Raw genomic sequence first — 12,114 nt, 5'->3', positions numbered from 1 at the left:
ATAAGGCTGAAGAGTGTTTCTTCAAGTATTTTCCCCAAATTTCTCATGGGTTGTTTATATTTTCATTTCTTATTTATTGGTAGAAGTTCTTAACATATTCTGAATACTAGTCCTTTGTTCAATGTTTTGCCATTAAACAACTTCCTATTTCACTCCCTTGATATTAGAAATTCTTCATTTTAATATAGTCTAGTTTATCAGTCTTTTTCTTCATTGTTAGTACTTGTGTCTTGTTTAGAAAATCATTCCCTATCCAAAACTATAAAGATATTTTTCTGTATTATTTTCTAGAAATTTTATTGTATTACTTTTCATATTTAAATACATAATCTACGTTAAATTAATTTTTATGTTTAGTGTGGGGTAGGGCCAAGTTTTTTTTCCCTCCTTCCTCCACTTCCTTACAGATATCCAACTGACCCAGTATCACTGATTTAAAGAACCAGTCCTCCCACTCAGCTGCTCTGTGGTGCCATCTTTGTCATAAAGTTTCATAAATAAAGTTGCATTTATGTATGGGTCTGGACTCTATTCTTACCCAATGGTCTATTTGTTTATCTTCTGTGTACATTTCTACTGTAGGTTTATAATAATTCTTCATATCTTGCTGAACAAAACTCTCATTTTTATGATCTTCAAAAGTGTATTTGCTATTCATAATTTTCATATAAAGTTATAATTAGCTTGTCAATTTCCAATAAAAATTAACATTTTGATTGAAAATATATATTAAATCTGTAGATCAATTAGGGTATATATAATTCTTTTTTTTTTATAATAATTTTATTTTTTTAATGGGGTGACATCAATAAATCAGGATACATATATTCAAAGATAACAAGTCCAGGTTATCTTGTCGTTCAATTATGTTGCATACCCACCACCCAAAGTCAGATTGTCCTCTGTCACCTTCTATCTTGTTTTCTTTGTGCCCCTCCCCACCCCCTTTCCCTCTCCCATTCCCGCCTCCCCCCCATAACCACCACACTCTTATCAATATCTCTTAGTTTCACTATTATGTCCCACCTACGTATGGAATAATACAGTTCCTGGTTTTTTCTGATTTACTTATTTCGCTTCATATCATGTTATCAAGATCCCACCATTTTCCTGTAAATGTTCCGATGTCATCATTTCTTATGGCTGAGTAGTATTCCATAGTGTATATGTGCCACATCTTCTTTATCCAGTCATCTATTGATGGGCTTTTTGGTTGTTTCCATGTCCTGGCCACTGTGAACAATGCTGCAATAAACATGGGGCTGCATGTGTCTTTACGTATCAATGTTTCTGAGTTTTTGGGATATATACCCAGTAGAGGGATTTCTGGGTCATAAGGTAGTTCTATTTTCAGTTTTTTGAGGAACCACCATACTTTCTTCCATAATGGTTGTACTACTTTACATTCCCACCAACAGTGTATGAGGGTTCCTTTTTCTCCACAGCCTCTCCAACATTTGCTATTACCTGTCTTGCTAATAACAGCTAATCGAACAGGTGTGAGGTGGTATCTCATTGCCATTTTGATTTGCATTTCTCTAATAGCTAAAGAAGATGAGCATCTTTTCATATATCTGTTGGCCATTTGTATTTCTTCCTGGGAGAAGTGTCTATTCATATCCTCTTCCCATTTTTTTTATTGGATTGTTTGTTTGTTTGTTGTTGAGTTTTATGAGTTCTTTGTATATTTTGGATATTAGGCCCTTATCTGAGCTGTTGTTTGAAAATATCATTTCCCATTTAGTTGGCTTTCTGTTTATTTTGTTATCAGTTTCTCTTGCTGAGCAAAAACTTCTTAGTCTGATGTAGTCCCATTCATTAATTTTTGCCTTCACTTCTCTTGCCTGTGGAGTCAAATTCATAAAATGCTCTTTAAAACCCAGGTCCATGAGTTGAGTACCTATGTCTTCTTCTATGTACTTAATTGTTTCAGGTCTTATGTTTAGATCTTTGATCCATTTTGAGTTAATTTTTGTACAGGGGGAGAGACTGTAGTCCAGTTTCATTCTTTTGCATGTGGCTTTCCAGTTTTCCCAGCACCATTTATTGAAGAGGCTTTCTTTTCTCCATTGTGTGTTGTTGGCCCCTTTATAAAAAATTATTTGACTATATATATGTGGTTTTATTTCTGGACTTTCTATTCTGTTCCATTGGTCTGATTGTCTATTTTTCTGCCAATACCATGCTGTTTTGATTGTCGTGGCCCTATAATAGAGTTTGAAGTCAGGTATTGTAATGCCCCCAGCTTCATTCTTTTTCTTTAGGATTGCTTTGGCTATTCGGGGTTTTTTATAGTTCCATATAAATCTGATGATTTTTTGCTCTATTTCTTTAAAAAACGTCATTGGAAGTTTGATGGGAATTGCATTAAATTTGTATATTGCTTTGGGTAATATAGCCATCTTGATTATATTTATTCTTCCTAGCCAAGAACAAGGTATATTCTTCCATCTCATTATATCTTTTTCGATTTCCCTTAACAATGGTTTATAGTTTTCATTATATAAGTCCTTTACATTCTTTGTTATGTTTATTCCTAAGTATTTTATTTTTTTTGTTGCAATCGTGAAGGGGATTATTCTTTTGAGTTCCTTCTCAGTTGTTTCATTGTTGGCATATAGAAAGGCTATTGACTTCTGTATGTTAATTTTGTATCCTGCGACCTTACTGTATTGGCTTATTGTTTCTAGTAGTCTTTTTGTGGATTCTTTGGGGTTTTCAATGTATAGGATAATATCATCTGCAAAAAGTGATACCTTTACTTCTTCTTTTCCGATATGGATGCCTTTTATTTCTTTGTCTTGTCTGATTGCTCTGGCTAGAACTTCTAGTACCACATTAAATAAGAGTGGAGAGAGTGGACAACCCTGTCTTGTTCCTGATTTAAGGGGGAAAGCCTTCAGTTTAGTGCCATTTAATATGATGTTAGCTGATGGTTTATCATATATGGCCTTTATTATGTTGAGATATTTTCCTTCTATACCCATTTTGTTGAGAGTCTTAAACATAAAATTGTGTTGTATTTTATCGAAAGCCTTTTCTGTGTCTATTGATAAGATCATGTGGTTTTTGTTCTTTGTTTTGTTGATATGGTGTATTACGTTAACCGTTTTACGTATGTTGAACCATCCTTGAGATTCTGGGATGAATCCCACTTGATCATGATGTATTATTTTTTTAATATATTGTTGTATTCGATTTGCTAGTATTTTGTTTAGTATTTTAGCATCTGTATTCATTAGAGATATTGGTCTGTAGTTTTCTTTTTTTGTGCCATCCTTGCCTGGTTTTGGTAAGAGGGTTATGTTGGCCTCATAAAATGTGTTTGGAAGTATTGCTTCTTCTTCAATTTTTTGGAAGACTTTGAGTAGAATAGGAACCAAGTCTTCTTTGAATGTTTGATAAAATTTGCTTGTATAGCCGTCAGGGCCTGGACTTTTATTTTTGGGGAGGTTTTTAATGGTTTTTTCTATTTCTTCTTTACTGATAGGTCTGTTTAGGCTTTCTGCTTCTTCTTGACTCAGTCTAGGAAGGTTGTATTGTTCTAGGAATTTATACATTTCTTCTAGGTTGTTGAATTTAGTGGCATAAAGTTTTTCATAGTATTCTACAATAATTCTTTGTATATCTACGGTGTCCGTGGTGATTTCTCCTCTTTCATTTTGGATTTTGTTTATATGAGTTCTTTCTCTTTTTTCCTTGGTAAGTCTTGCCAAGGGTTTGTCAATTTTGTTGATCTTTTCAAAGAACCAGCTCCTTGTTCTATTAATTTTTTCTATAGTTTTTCTGTTCTCTAATTCATTTATTTCTGCTCTGATTTTTATTATCTCCTTTCTTCGGCTGGTTTTGGGTTGTCTTTGTTCTTCTTTTTCTAGTTCCTTAAGGTGGGAAGTTAAGTGGTTCACTTGGGCTCTCTCTTGTTTGTTCATATATGCCTGAAGTGATATGAACTTCCCTCTTATTACTGCTTTTGCTGCATCCCATAGATTCTGATATGTCGTATTGTCATTTTCATTAGTCTGTATATATCTTTTGATCTCTGCACTTATTTCTTCTTTGACCCATTCATTTTTTAAAAGTATGTTGTTTAGTTTCCACATTTTTGTGGGATTTTTTTCCTCTTTTTTGCAGTTGAATTCTAGTTTCAAGGCTTTATGATCAGAAAATATGCTTGGTACAACTTCAATTTTTCTGAATTTGCTGATGTTGTTTTTGTGTCCCAACATATGGTCAATTCTTGAGAATGACCCATGTACACTGGAGAAAAATGTATACTCAGTCACTTTGGGATGAAATGTCCTGTAGATGTCTATCATATCCAGGTGCTCTAGTGTTTTGTTTAAGGCCACTATGTCTTTGTTGATTCTCTGTTTGGATGACCGATCTAGAGCCGTCAGCGGTGTATTGAGGTCTCCAAGTATGATTGTGTTTTTGTCAGTTTTTGTTTTAAGATCAATAAGTAGCTGTCTTATATATTTTGGTGCTCCTTGGTTTGGTGCATATATATTAAGAATTGTTATGTCTTCTTGATTCAGTGTCCCCTTAGCCATTATGAAATGGCCATTTTTGTCTCTGTGTACTTTTCCTGTCTTGTAGTCAGCATTATCCGATATGAGTATTGCTACACCTGCTTTTTTTTGGATGTTATTTGCTTGGAGTATTGTTTTCCAGCCTTTCCCTTTGAATTTGTTTTTATCCTTGTCACTTAGATGAGTTTCCTGTAGGCAGCATACAGTTGGATTTTCTTTTTTAATCCATTCTGCTACTCTGTGCCTTTTTATTGGTGAGTTTAATCCGTTTACATTTAGTGTAATTATTGATACTTGTGAGTTCCCGATTGCCATTTTATATCTTGCTTTCTGTTAGTTTTGTGTCTTGTTTGATCCTTCTCTTTCATTTTTCTATCTTTTGTTTTTATTTGGTTGTATTCCATACATCTTTTCTCTGTTGCTATCTTTTTTATCTCATGTGCTTCTGTGGTGGTTTTTTCAATGGTGGTTACCTTTGAATAATGAAAAGGGTCCCTACCCTGTTCATTGTAGCGAACTATTTTGTGAGTACTTTTGCACTCCATTGTCCTTTGCTACTGTTAATCTCCATCCTCTCCCCCCTTTCTTTTTGTTGTTGTCACAGTTTAAATTTGCTTTTATTGTGTTCTTCTTGGAGCTTTTACTTGTGGCTCTGTTTTTTTTTTGTTCTTTGTATCTGATTGGAGAACCCCCTTTAGTAATTCCTGGAGTGGGGGTTTTCTGATGATAAATTCCCTCATCTTTTCTGTATCTGTGAATGTTTTTATTTCTCCTTCATATTTGAAGGATAGCTTTGATGGGTATAGTATTCGTGGCTGAAAGTTCCTCTCTTTCAGGACTTTAAATATTGGGGTCCACTCTCTTCTAGCTTATAGAGTTTCTGCTGAGAAATCTGATGATAATCTAATGGGCCTTCCTTTATATGTTGTATTCTTCTTTTCCCTGGCTGCCTTGAGAATTTTTTCTTTGCTGTTGGTTTGTGTCAATTTCATTATGATATGCCTTGGAGTAGGTTTGTTGGGGTTAAGAAAACTCGGAGTTCTGTTTGCTTCTTGAACTTGAGGCTTTAGTTCTTTCCACAGGCTTGGGAAGTTCTCATCTATTATTTGTTTGAGTATGTTCTCCATTCCATTTTCTCTCTCTTCTCCCTGTTATACCTATTATTCTTATGTTATTCTTTTTGATGGAGTCAGATAATTCTTGTAGAGCTATCTCATTTTTTTTAATTTTTGAGTCTCTTTCTTCTTCTCTCTGCTGTGCCTCAAGTTGCTTGTCTTCTATTTCACTAATCCTCTCTTCTATCTGACCTGTTCTATTAGCTAAGTTTGTTACTTCGTTTTTCAGCTCGTGAATTGAGTTTTTCATCTCTGTTTGATTTGTTTTTATAGTTTCAATTTCCTTGGACATATATTCTTTGTGTTCATTGAGTTGTTTTCTGAGCTCCCTAAATTGTCTTTCTGTGTTTTCTTGTATATCTCGGAGGATTTTTAGGATTTCTATCTTGAATTCTCTGTCATTCAGCTCCAAGGTTTCCAATATATTAAATTTTTTCTCCATAGATTTTTCCTCATCTAGCTGTGTTACCTCTCTTTCTTTTGTATCCATGATATTCGATTTTCTCTTCCTTAATGGCATCTGAGGATGGTTTTGTTGATAGTATTGAGATTTAATAAAGAATAAAAAGTTAAAAAAAATAATAAAAATAATCGAAAATAGTTTTTTTTAAAAAAATTAATAATGAAATAAAGAAAAATAAAATAAAATAAAAATTTTTTAAAAAAGGAAATTATTCCCCCCCTCCTTTTTTCCTCTCCTCTCCTCTCCCCTCTTTCTTGAGAAAATCTTGTGGTGAACTGTGAATTATAACACACAATGCCTGTGATGGAGGGCCTGAATTGGGGAAAAGTAGTAAAGGGGCAAAAAAAAAAAAAAAAAAAGAAGAAAAAAAAGAAAAGAAAAGAAAAAAAAAGAAAAACGAGAAAAAGAAAAAAAAAAGAGCGTATGGACCCACAAAAAGCAAATAAGGAAAAAATTTGGGTCAAGAATAAAATGATTTGCTTTTAGGTGTTGGTTGTCTAAGAGTTATGATGAGAGGAATAAAAGGAAAATGGAAAAATGGGGAGACATATTAAAAAATTACTATTGTATTTAGTGGAACAAGAACTAGATAAAATGGAGAGCCAGGGATGGGAGCACTGCTAGTGAGTTAAAAAGGTGAAGTAAAACCCCCCCAAAATGCCACAAACATAAGTTTGAGTCCCAGATAAGATAATTTGTTTGTTATTGAGGTTTGAATGAGAGGAGATGTAAAGGAGAAAGGAAGAAACTAATATAGAGGGAGAAAAGAAAGAGAGAGAGAGAAAAAAAGAGGGAACCACTAATAGAAGAAAAAAGAAAGGAGAGAGAGAGAGAGAGAGAGTTAAGGGTTTTGGAGTGCAACCCTCATAGAGAGAAAGGAAGAGAAGAGAAAAGATAATGGGAGATGTAACACTTATGGGTAGTGTAGTTCAAGGAGAGGAGAGAGTAAGACCGGCAGAGAGTTAATCGGCCAAATTGGAGGAGGAAAAAAAGTATCAAGAATGAAGATAAGAGAAACAAACGAACAAATATAATAAAATGGGATAGGTTATAAAGTCTGCAGATTATTCTTGATTTTGAGAGGTTATCTTCTTGCTTTTTCTTTTCTCTCCCTCTTCCTGGTCAGTGACTCTGTTCCCCGGGTTCTGCCCCTTTGGCACGCTCAGGTAGAGGTTTGCAGTTGATAAGTCTCTATGGCAATGTCATGTATTGTGCTTTAGTCTCGTTGGCAGTCGAGGCTATTAGCATTTATAGGCTCCTACAGTGAGAGAGTCCGTGTTCCTGGAGCCTTTCTCCTAGTCTTTCCTTCCTCAATTAGTAGCCTGATAATCCAGCTATGGGGTTGCTGCTGCCTCTGCCTGGATAGTAAGAGGCTCAAAGAGCTGGCAACTCCCCACTCTATTTCCACTCAGCACAGGGCTCTGGGTAAGGCTCAGTCAGTCAGAGCTGCTAGCATAATCAGGCGGGCTTTCCGCCCACTCAAAGACCTCTGGTTCTGTCTGCCACTCTGTCCGGTAACACAGGCGGGCGCCCACTTCCGGGGCGCTTGGAGGAAACTCTCACTCACTGGCTGCACGCGCAGACCAGGATATCCGGCCAGCAGTCTCACGCTCTGGGTGAAACCCCCAACCGCAGGGAAAAGTTGCAGCATTGGAATTGAGTCTCGCTCCGTCCCCGTGTGCGGCTTTTGCAAGGTGCTGGGGCGGCCCGAGATTCCGCTTTGGCCACACAAAGGCCCCTGACTCTGCCCCTCTGTGCAATAACACGGGCGCGCACTGCCGAGGCACTCGGAGGAATCTCTCATTCACTATCTGCGCGCGCAAACCCGGATATGAGGCCGGCCGCATTTCCCTCTGAGTGAAACCCCCAGCAGCACGGAAAATCTCCACCGTTGGAATTAGTTCTCACTCCCTCCCTTGCGTGGCTTTCCCAGGGCGCTGGGGCTGCCCAGAGACTCTGCCCTCGGCCCACAGAAAGGCCTCTGACCCTGCCTCTCCGTGGGGCAACACGGGCACCCACTCTCGGGGCCTAGGAAGAAATCTCTCGCCCACTAACTGCGCACCAACCAGGAGACCGGGTAAAATGGCCGCCCCGCTTGTCTTTCTTTGTTTGGGTTTGGCGCGAGTGTTAGCTTGTATTGCCCGGGTGGCCACAGGATCAGTTTTTCCTCGGCTTGGATCTCCGTGCCACAGCCTGGTTCAGCCGTTTGTGCCGTGGCCTGAATCTATTCACCCCCTTTGCCCGCCTCAGTTTCTATATTCACAGTTACCAGAGAAAGCCGCCCTGTTTAGGTTAGTGAGGAAGGCGGAGCATTTCTTACTCCCTATTTCCTTCAGGGTTTGGTTATATATTTAGCCAATTTTTCACTCGACCATACCTTTGGGTGTATTGCGAAGCATCTGGAGGCTCCAAGTATAGGTTTTTCTGTTTCTGGTTGAAGATCTTGTTGAGTTTTGGGGGAGATTTATCGGAATCGCTTCCTACCCCGCCATTACTCTGACGTCATCTCCATATATAATTCATTTACAATATTAAGTTATTCAATTGAGTCTCATGGTCTGCCCCTTCATTTATTTAGGTATTCTCTAATTTTTCTCAATCGGCATTTTTTTCCTGCATTGAGGGCCTCAATATATTAATTAGATTTATTTTTAGTTTTTATATGCTATTATAAATAGTAGCTTTAATTTTTTCTGTTCTTAGTATTTGTTGCTAGTATTTAGAAATATTGTTTATTTATTTTCCATATTGCTGTTGTTTCCAGCAACCTTGCTATACTCTAAGTTAAATGTATCGGTGGGCTGTGTTGGAATTTTTACATGTATAGCTATGTCATGTATGAATCAAGATCATTTTATTTCTTCCTGTTCAATATGCATACCATTTATTTTTCTTTATGGCACTGATTAGGACCTTCAGTGTAATGTTGACTCAAATGGTGATAGTATCTAAGTCTTGATCCTATATATGGTGTAAGTTTTTTGTAGCTGCCCAGTTTAGGAAGTTTTCCTCTGTTCTTAGTTTGCAAGAGATTTTTTATCATCACTGGGTGTAGAATTTTAGCAAATAATTGTTTTTGCTTTTATTGATAAAAATTTTCTTCTTTATTTTATTGCAGTGATTTATGTTGATTAATTTTCTAATATAAGCCAAACTTTCAATCATCAAATGAACCCAATTTGGTCATTATACTCATAATTTTAAACTTTTCTGTATTTTTGTTTAGAAGGATACCTTACAAACAACTCAGAGCTAATTTTTTTAAATCAATCAGAGAGACTCTGTCTTAAACAGGTCCATCCAACCAATTTATTATAGGTCAATTTGGACTTCATTCTGGTTTTATTTTACTTTTTAAAATAGTATGCATTCTTGTGACTTTCATTCTTTTTCCATCTCTGTTGGATTAACAGCACTTCTTTGTCCTACTTTAGTTTATTCCTTTAATCTTTAGAAATTAGAAACTCGGCCCTGGCCGGTTGGCTCAGCGGTAGAGCGTCGGCCTGGCGTGCAGGAGTCCCGGGCTCGATTCCGGCCAGGGCACACAGGAGAAGCGCCCATCTGCTTCTCCACCCCTACCCCTCTCCTTCCTCTCTGTCTCTCCCTTCCCCTCGCGCAGCCAAGGCTTCATTGGAGCAAAGATGGCCTGGGCACTGAGGATGTCTCTGTGGCCTCTGCCTCAGGTGCTAGAATGGCTCTGGATGCAACAGACCGATGCCCCAGATGGGCAGAGCATCGCCCCCTGGTGGGCATGCCGGGTGGATCCCGGTCAGGTGCATGCAAGAGTCTGACTGCCTCCCTGTTTCCAGCTTCGGAAAAATGAAAAAAAAAAAAAGAAAGAAATTAGAAACTCATTCCCCTATATGACTACCGTATTTCCCCATGTATAAGACACACCCTTTTCTGAAAATTTTGGGGTCTAAAAACTGGGTGCATCTTATACAGTGGTTGTAGATCCTTTTACTTGCATTTCCCGCTTGAGGAGTTGTATAAATTTTATGATAAATAAAACTTGAGTTTAATAACTTTATGTAATACTTTTTATTTTCAAATTTCAGGCCCCAAAATTAAGGTGCATCTTATACATGGGAAAATATGGTAGCTATAATTTTGAAAAACACGTACTTAAATGTATAGCAAGTTTTCACTTCCCCCTCTTCCTTATATATTCTCCCACCAGCTCATATAATCTAGAATTTTAGTGTAAGATTATTTTAAGTATTCTTTACAATGAACACTTCTATAGATTTAGCAATAATGTTTACTGCTCATTGTTTCTTGTAATGATAATCATAATAATTATAGTAGTAGTAAACATATAAATAGTGTTTGCCATGTGCCAGCTGAAGCACTGATGTTATTAACTTATTTAATATTCAAAACAGCCCTGTGAAATAGATACTATTATTATTCCCATTTAAGAGGGGCATATAAACTCAGACAAAAAGAGGTTACATGGTTTTCCTAAGGTCAGACAACTAATAGGTAGATCCAAAATTTTTGCTCTGGCTAGAACTATTTATTTTTGACAGAGACAGAGTCAGAGAGAAGGACATATAGGGACAGACAGACAGGAATGGAGAGAAATAAGAAGCATCAATTTTTTGTTGCAGCACCTTAGTTGTTCATTGATTGCTTTCTCATATGTGCCCTGACTGGGGAGCTACAGCAGAGCGAGTGACCCCTTGCTCAAGCCAGCGACCTTGGAGTCAAGCAAGCGACCTTTGGGCTTCAAGCCAGTGACCTTTAGGCTCAAGCCAGCGACCATAGGGTCATGTCTATGATCCTACACTGAAGCCAGGGACCCCATAATCAAGCTGGTGAGCCCGTACTCAAGCTGGATGAGCGATCTCGGGGTTTCGAAACTGGTTTCTCTGTGTCTCAGTCCCATGCTCTATCCACTGCATCACCACCTGGTGAGGCTAGAACCTTTATTCTTAATGTCCACACTATGCTAACTCTTATTTTTTACCTTCTTTTTTTATACTAATCTTTTTTTCTGATGAGTTGATCTTTTAGTTATTTTAAAATTGATCAGTGGATGATAAACCACGTCCTTGAAGGTTTGAAATGAATTTCAGGTTTGAAATTATTTTCATTCAATATTTTGAAGATATCATTGTTATCTCTTGCATTAATTTTACTCATGTGAAACTTCTTATCAGACTAATTTTTGAACATATCTAGTTAATCTAATCTATTTATTTTCTTGTGTAAAAGCTTGGTTTATAAAAAATGTTTCTAATTTTTTATATAAATTATGTTCCTTAGACAGCAATATTAATCTTACCTAAAAGCTTCTTAGAAATGCAGAATCTTGAGTGTCTCACCCCAGATCTTTTGAAACAGAATCTGCATTTTAACAAGATCCTCATGTAATTTGTTTGAATAATAAAATTTGAAAAGAACAGTCTCAAGTAGGCCTTTTTCCTTAGAGAAAAATTTCAAACATGAAAAAGAATAGAGAGGATAATATAATGAATGCCCAAATACCCTTAACTTAAATTTAACAAGCCCTAATGGATCAAATTACAAACATGATGCTATTTCACCCTTATAATCTGCAGTATGCATTTCTAAATGGTAAGAGAATTTTTTTAAAAAACTAAATTAACAATTTTTAATATCCTTGGGTGGATCTTTTTGAAATTTGTTCTACTCAATATTTGGTGGAATATTTTAGAGGCTTATGTTTCTATTCTTTTTTTTTCTTTCTTTTTTTTTTTTTTTTGTATTTTTCTGAAGCTGGAAACGGGGAGAGACAATCAGACAGACTCCCGCATGCGCCCAACCGGGATCCACCCGCCCACCAGGGGCGACGCTCTGCCCATCAGGGGGCGATGCTCTGCCCCTCTGGGGCATCGCTCTGCCGCGACCAGAGCCACTCTAGCGCCTGGGGCAGAGGCCAAGGAGCCATCCCCAGCTCCCGGGCCATCTTTGCTCCAATGGAGCCTTGGCTGCGGGAGGGGAAGAGAGAGACAGAGAGGAAGGAGGGAGGGGGGTGGAG

The 12,114-nt window shown here is 37.3% G+C and overlaps 1 protein-coding gene across 2 annotated transcripts in view; it reads left to right on the top strand.

The window, feature by feature from the left end:
• Positions 1-12,114, top strand: part of SLC9B1 (solute carrier family 9 member B1) — an 89,290-nt gene that overhangs the window by 50,806 nt on the left and 26,370 nt on the right. The gene's annotated exons all lie outside the window — the stretch shown is intronic.

Source organism: Saccopteryx leptura, chromosome 5, assembly GCF_036850995.1.
Source record: "Saccopteryx leptura isolate mSacLep1 chromosome 5, mSacLep1_pri_phased_curated, whole genome shotgun sequence".
Lineage (NCBI taxonomy): Eukaryota > Metazoa > Chordata > Mammalia > Chiroptera > Emballonuridae > Saccopteryx > Saccopteryx leptura.
This window is presented reverse-complemented; position numbering and strand designations above follow the sequence as displayed.